This window comes from Neomonachus schauinslandi, chromosome 1 (assembly GCF_002201575.2).
Source record: "Neomonachus schauinslandi chromosome 1, ASM220157v2, whole genome shotgun sequence".
In the NCBI taxonomy this organism is placed as follows: domain Eukaryota; kingdom Metazoa; phylum Chordata; class Mammalia; order Carnivora; family Phocidae; genus Neomonachus; species Neomonachus schauinslandi.
This window is the reverse complement of record NC_058403.1, coordinates 35,542,707-35,551,003: the sequence shown is the minus strand read 5'-3', so window position 1 is coordinate 35,551,003 and position 8,297 is coordinate 35,542,707.

Genomic DNA, 8,297 nt, shown 5'->3' with positions numbered 1-8,297 from the left:
TTTTTCCTGCTTTGTCAAAGATTATTTGACCATAGAGTTGAGGGTCCATATCTGGGTTCTCTATTCTGTTCCATTGGTCTGTATGTCTGTTTTTGTGCCAATACCATGCTGTCTTGGTGATCACTGATTTGTAATATAGCTTGAAATCAGGCAACGTGATGCCCCCAGCTTTGTTTTTCTTTTTCAACATCTCCTTGGCGATTATGTATAAGTTTCAAAAAGAAAGGAAACTGATGTTAGCCAAAATAAAATAGCCATGGTCCCTGATTATCATTAACTCACAAAATATCTAAGATTAATGATGATTGATGAGTGAGAGGACAGAACAATACTTGGATATATTAATTATCTTCTATTTCAATATTACATTAAACAGGTAGGTTAAATCAAGAAGTTAAAAGTGTAATTATTGTACATCCCTCCATGAAATATGTTAATAACCATAGGTTGGAAAAAAGGTGAAAATAATTTCACTTTAAAAGACTCTAGGGACACCTGGGTGGCCCAGTTGGTTAAGCATCTGCCTTTGGCTCCGGTCATGATCCCAGGGATTGAGTCCCACATCGGCTTCTTCCTCAGTGGGCATCCTGCTTCTCTGTCTGCCTGCCTTTTTCCCTGCTTGTGCTCTCTCTCTTTCTGGCAAACAAATAAAAATAAAATCTTTTAAAAAATTAAAAAAAAATAAAAGATTCTAAATTCTTACTACTATTGAGCTAACTTTATTAACTACCCTTCCTACAGGTCAAATGAAGTTCTGGATACTGAAAATACAAAGGCATAAATGTCATGGACTCTCAGTGAGCTTCCAAATTAATAGAGGAAAAGAGACCTATTATGGTAGTTCGTTCCACAAATAGAAGGGAGTGACTTCTAAACTAAGCTCTGAATGATGAGTCAGAACATCCAGAGTTTGGAGGAGGGGTGGGACAATAGGACAAGAACAACAGTAGTGAAGTGTCCTAATCCATTGTAAATCATGATTTGATCACAATCACAGAATTAACCCCCACTTCCTGACAGTAAAACCAATCTGATCAAAGAGCAAAGACCCACTTCCTAAACTCTCCCAAAAATGATAGAACGTAAGTCCAAAACTTATAGTAAGTTTATTTGAATACACTCTAATTGGGATGCTGGACAGTTGGCTCTAGTGTGTGGGTAGTTCATTATTGCAACTGCAGGTGCGTCCCTTGTGGTCTTTAGCTAGGGACCATTGATGTTAGTGAGATAATGTAGCTTTGAAAATATTCAAATATTTGAAAATATTTAGTTTCTAAATTTAAGGTTTAATATATGACTAAATATCTTAATTGAACTTTCTTAGAGCAAAAGGGAAAATTTGTAAGATATATGGAAATTAGAGAAGAAATTCTTCTAATCTGAGTTGTTGGTCTTTCTCTCTCTACTGGTCCTAGAATACATCTTCAAATTTCTTTTATAAATGATTACATCTCAAAAATAGCAGATATATTGTTCAAACAAGATTATTTTTATTATATTAATCACCATTAATGCTGTAGCACTCTAAGTTTATAAGTATATTCCTTAGGCTCTTTGAAGAATGTCTTCTGAAGGAATAAATTTTTCTGTTTAAGTATTTGGTTATGTAAATTTTGACTCCTGTTACATTTCCATAGTAGTGCTAAGAAATACGTTTTAAAAAATTTTGTTTATTCTTTAATACCAATATTTCTTAACATCTTAAATAGTAAAGAGATGCATCTCTCTATCAAATTGTGATTGAGACTAGGTGAAATGTAATTTTTAAAGTTTTCATATTTATTAAATATAAATGTAATTCCATTCATTGATAGTTAATACTGCCTTAAGTTTTTACAGTTTACCATAGATAGATAACCATGATTTCATATTGTTTGAAATAGGTGGAAAACTTTATATAGTTTTTAATTAGTTCTGAATTTGTGAATGTATCTGTTAACATTTTTCTGCTTCAAAAGAAAACCTGGAATAAAAATAGCTTTGTTACTTATTTTGCTGAATTCCTATGGCTGAATATTCATCATTTTATGTGTATTTTTTATTTTTTATTTTTTAAAACATTTTATTTATTTATTTGACAGAGAGAGACACAGAAAGAGAGGGGACACAAAGGGGGGGGAGTGGGAGAGGGAGAAGCAGGCTTCCCATGGAGCAGGGAGCCAGATGTGGGGCTCAATCCCAGGACACTGGGATCAAGACCTGAGCCGAAGGCAGACACCTAACAACTGAGCCACCCAGGCGCCCCTTTATGTGTATTTTATGTAGTGAAGTATATGGGTATTCTGTCACATAAAACAAAGTAAGTAATATACAACAATTTGATATAGAAAAAATGTTTCAAAACATTTAAGAAATATAAAGGTATGAATGGGAAAAATAAAATTTACCATAAAAATATTTAAGAAATAAATGATATAAAGAATAATCATAAGAAAAATTTTGGGGCGCCTGGGTGGCTCAGTCGGTTAAGCGACTGCCCTCGGCTCAGGTCATGATCCCAGGGTCCTGGGATCGAGTCCCGCATTGGGCTCCTTGCTCTGCGGGGAGCCTGCTTCTCCCTCTCCCACTCCCCCTGCTTCTGTTCCCTCTCTCGCTGTGTCTCTGTCAAATAAATAAATAAAATCTTTAAAAAAAAAAAAAAAGAAAAATTTTGAATGTATCATTTGAAATGCTTATTTAGTCAACTGATTATTACTTTGCTAATTTTTTGAATTTTTGAATTGACTGTGTTATGAATTTACCAGATGATTTTATTGGGCATAACATGAGAAGTATTTGTATATTAGTCAAGAGTTTTAGAGAAACAGAATCAATAGAATGTGTGTATGTACATAAAAAGATTTATTTTAAGGAATTGACTGATGTGATTATGGAGACTGGCAAACCCAAAATCTGCAGGGTAAATTGACAGACTGGAAACCTGGGAGAGAGTTGATTTTGCAGCTTGAGTCTAAAGGCAATCTGGAGGCAGAATTCCCTCTTTCTCAAGGGACCTCAGTCTTTTCAGCTTATTGCATGAGGTTTTTTCTATAAACCACTAATTTTAAAGAAAAGTCCAAACATCCTGAATCTTTAAATGTACTGTTCTTTCATAAGATATCAACTAACTGGTAGAATTAAGGGCTGTTCTTTTTTATACCCTATTTTCTTCTTTCTTTTACCTCCCGCCCTCCCTTACTTCCTCCCTCTCTTATTTCCTTCCTTCCTTCTCTTCTTCCTTCACTCCTTCCTTCCTCCCTCCTCTCTCCCTCCGTTCCTCCTTCCCTTCCTTCCTTCCTGTCTCCTTTTTCTTTTGCAAGCATGGTGCATTCATTTTCATTTTAAAGAGATATAGAAAGGCAACTTAAAAAAGGATGTTCAAAACTTTAAATGAGGATCTTTTTTCTTCATTAAACCTATACACATGTGGGCAGAGTATCTAGTACCTACTTTTAACAAGGTTTTATTAGATCCATAGCTGAGTGAAATATTTAAACACTTTTATTGTTTCAAAGGCATGATACAGTTTATATGCAGTACCTTTTATTTTACCCCAAATATTTATGATCTAAAGAATGAAAACGATTGTTTAAATGTTCAAGTGGCTTTGTATTCAGTGTTTATTAGAAAATAGCTCTGATTGCTATGGCACATATTATTCGTGGCACAGCATACATATAATGGAAGTTCTGATTGCTAGCCCTTACTGAGGCAGCATCTACCCTGTTATCGCTGATGTTAGTAAGCCAAACACAGAAAATAGCACAACAGAAGCTTCAATGCACTTTCATAACTCATTATATTCAATGGGAAGTGTGCGTGCACGTAACAAAGAGCAGAAATTTTGGCTAATAAATCTCTAAGACATTTCTTTCTTCTTTTTTTTAAACTCTACACATATTATTCTACATTTCAGCATCTTAGATGGGGAATGGATAGTTGGAAGCAAGAGTTTTTTTTTTTTTAAATCTGCAAAAACTGTTTTATCCAAACACACGTACACACATACAAAAACAAAATGAGAAGGGCATGAGAGCTTATTAAAATGACTTATTAAAAAAGCTTTTACAATTTTTTTGTATTGGTGCTGTGAATATATATAGCGGGTTCAATGTATGCAGATGTTTTCTGATAGTTTCATACTTTAGATTGTGTGTGTGTATGTGTATGCGCAAATGTGTGGGCGTACTTGCATGTGTGTATGTTAGTGTCTGAGTGTATAACAATAACAGAAACAGCAGAAACTTATCTGTGGTAATACAAAAATCTTAACTTAAAAATAGTGAGGAGAGATATACATTTTTTATTCTCCTAAAGTTTCTATTTCTAGATAAACCTAGAATACTTCATGTTGAGGCCCATACATAAACATCAAGAATATTTGAATGCCCTAAAGTTATGTAGAAAGTTTGTTTTGTCTTGATGCATATTTTAGCTTTTTTCCAAGGGCTTAAGAAAGAACTGATGTTCAGACAAGGCACCCTAGTTTGGTATCAGACAAGTTGAGTATTCTTTCTGATTTGGTGAAAGTTTTTACGTACTTCAAATTCACCCTGACATTTCCCCAGTGTCCATAGTTCTAACTCTGTTATTTTTTTTTTTAAGATTTTATTTATTTATTTGACAGAGGCACAGCGAGAGAGGGAACACAGGCAGAGGGAGTGGTAGAGGGAGAAGCAGGCTTCCCGCCGAGCGGGGAGCCCGATGTGGGACTCGATCCTAGGACCCTGCGATCAGGACCCGAGCAGAAGGCAGACGCTTAGCAACTGAACCACCCAGGTGCCTCTCTAACTCTGTTCTTAAGGAGAGGTCGAGTTCTCCTCAGAAAGTTATCACTGATTCATCTGAGATATTCTGGAGAATGATTTTTGTTTGTTTGTTTTGGTTTGTTTGTTTTGTTTTGTTTTTGAGATAGCAAATTGCTGACAATTACATAATTTATACAAAAATGTAGACGGCTCAGTAGTAATTTTAATCATTCCAAGTGGTTAATATAACTTTTCAACACAGGACAATGGCACCTCCTGTAGTCCAATTCTTGAAGTCTAGGATGTGAAAAAAAACAAATCTCAGGGCGCCTGGGTGGCTCAGTTGGTTAAGCGACTGCCTTTGGCTCAGGTCGTGATCCTGGAGTCCCGGGATCGAGTCCCGCATCAGGCTCCCTGCTCGGCGGGGAGTCTGCTTCTCCTCTGCCCCTCCCCCCTCTCATGTGCTCTCTCTCATTCTCTCTCTCTCAAATAAAAAAAACAAAACAAATCTCTTTAATAGTAAACAATGCTATTTCTTCTCTCACTCCCTCCTTTTTTTCCTTCCTATTTTTTTCTCTTCTCCTTTTTACTTCTTTTTGTCATGCAAAATTAAAGTAGACCAATTTGTAACTTTTTTTTTTTAAGATTTTATTTATTTATTTGACAGAGAGAGACACAGCGAGAGAGGGAACACAAGCAGGGGGAGTGGGAGAGGGAGAAGCAGGCTCCCCGCAGAGCAGGGAGCCCGATGCCGGACTCGATCCCAGGACCCTGGGATCATGACCTGAGCCGAAGGCAGTCACTTAACCAACTGAGCCACCCAGGCGCCCCCCAATTTGTAACTTTTAATAAACATACAAAGATGGTCACTATTCCATTATTTGATGAGACAAAAATGTAAGTATGACAAACTGAATAAAATATGTCACAACTATAGGGCAAGACAAACTACATCCAATATCATTAATTGTTAAGACCCCTAAGAACACAAGGCATTGTAGCGATACATCATGCTAAGAATTTAATGTTGTAGACTGACATTCTAACTTTTTTAGTGGGAAATACTAAATCTTGCCAGACAACTTTGCCCAGACATCTTCAGAAGAAATTGAATACAAGAAATATGCAACATGAAAAATGTGTAATCTAATAAAATAGAGATCCAAACAATCAAGGAACACATGTCGTTCTAAAATGATCTGTATTGTTCAATTACGGCTTGACTCTCCCTTAATCTAGGACCAAGTACTTTCAGAGACTACCCACAAACAATCCAAGAACCAAAACTTAGTTAATTAGAACCACAGTCCATGATGGGAGTACAAGAGGAATGGCATACTTGCCAACTCATTGCATTTTGACCATGTGTGAGAGGAGGCACAAAATATATTAAGGCTTTTAGCAACATCAATAAATGTAAGACTGCAGATAAAAATATTAATAAAACTTTATATAAAATGGTGAGGGATGTGTTTTCTGCCTCAAGTTCTTATTACTACTAGTGTGCCTTGTTATGAAGTAGGTTTTGTTTTTATATTTCCTAATAGTCATTTTCCTGATTTCCCCATAAAGGCATTATAAATTCAACAGACAGCTTTCATTCTTGTTCTTCTCTCCTCTGAAGTCTCTAACTCAGTTTTTCTTATAAAATCAGCAACTGAAGTGACTAAACAGTGTAGAGAACCAAAGAATTTTTTAAAAAATTAAATGAGCAAGAAGCAAGGAACATCCATCCTCTCAGGGATTATTCTAAGACTCATTCTGAAACTCAGAATCACACTGTTACTTTAGTCTCCATCTCCAGGAAATAACAATGAGATAAAGGTCCGTATTTGCCATGCTGTAGGGTATTTGTAGGCAAAGTGTTTCCTCCACTAACATGTGCCGATGCCAATTAATGTTTAACTCCCTGTTATGTACTAAAGGTTTGTGTCTCCCCAGAATTCATCTGTTGAAGCCCTAACCCTCACTGTGGCTGTATTGGGAGATGGGATCTCTAAGGAAGGAATTAGGTTAAATAAGATCATAATGGGGGGAACCTATCTCGTAGGATTAATGTCCCTACGGACAGACACCAGACAGCTCGCTCGCGCGCTCTCTCTCTGTCCCTACACACCTAGGAAAGACAATGTGAGGACAAATCAGCCATCTGCAAATCGGAAAAAGTTTTTCCCAGAAGCCAAACCCTGCTGGAACCTTGAAATTTCACTTTCCAGCCATCAGAATGTTAAGAAAACAAATTTCTTATGTTTAAGCCACCCAGTTTGTGGCTGGCAGCCTAATTCATTCCCTCTACCCCATATCACAACTCCGAAAACTCCTTCAGTATTTAGATTTACTCTAGCCTACCACCTTTCCTGACTAATTTTTGTTACTAGCAACATAGCCTTTCGACGTCACATCACCACCCACAGTTCTGCTTCTACATCTTCAGTTGTCCAGACATCTGCTGCTCACTCTGTATGCTTAAGAGCTACCACTGTGATCTGTTATATCCCAAAGGAGAAATATAAAACCTGGGGACTGCCTGGTTATAGACCAAGAAATTCCTGTCCCACAAAGATGGGTTAAGGGAGCAAAGACTAGAGATAAGAAATCGTCGCGGCCCTTTATTCTAAAGAACAATAGGCAAAAAGGAGGGCTGAGAAAGGGCTAGTATCTGCTTTATATGTGTAAGTATGAATCCTATGGTTTTGTGGATGTTTTCTGTCCTGTAGTGAATCTGATGGCATTTAATAGCAGAGTTCAGCTATCCCTTTTGCCTTGTGAGCAATGAAGCCCCGAAGAAAGCAAATCTATTTCCATTCTGAATATCTGGTGCTATTTAAAACATCAGTGGACTTTGAAAGCTTTTATTTTAAGGCACTCTGAATTCTGACCCAGTTCTGTCACTAGGTTGTTACACGTTTCCTATGTTTGCTGTATATTTGCCATTTTACATATTTTGAGATCGTCTCCATTTTCTTTGGTTCCTTTAACATATTTATTATATTACAAATTTAAATTGTTGTCATCTAAACCAGAGTGTTCACTAGATTCTTCTTTAACTGATCTTGGAGAAACATGAAACAATGACATTGATAATTTCAGGGATGTGGATTGCCTTTGAAATTTAATGCATCATTGAGTGACATATGAAAGGAGAATAAGATATATAATGTGTAGGTTTTATGAAGTGGAAAACTACAATAGAAATTTCTACTTCAGTTTTGCTTTAACTCTGACTTAGCAGCAGCCACTCCTCTCCTTGTCTGTGTATGATTGTGTAAGTGTCCTGTGCCAGACATTGTAGACCTTTATATAAATGATCACATTTCAAATGAGTTTGCATGGTTACTTTTTAAAATTCAAACTACTTTTCACAGTTAAAAAACAAAAACAAAAACAGAATAGCTGACAGATTTAGCCTGTCTCAGGAGTAAGGTAAATCCGTCTGGTTGAAGAAACTATAAACGCTTTTCTCAGGACCAAAAGAGTTTGCTAGATTTAGGATTTAGGGAAGCAGAGAATGCACTATTGTCATTCTGGAAGAGAAGTCTGCAAGAGAAACAGCTTTCGGTGTGTTCTCTG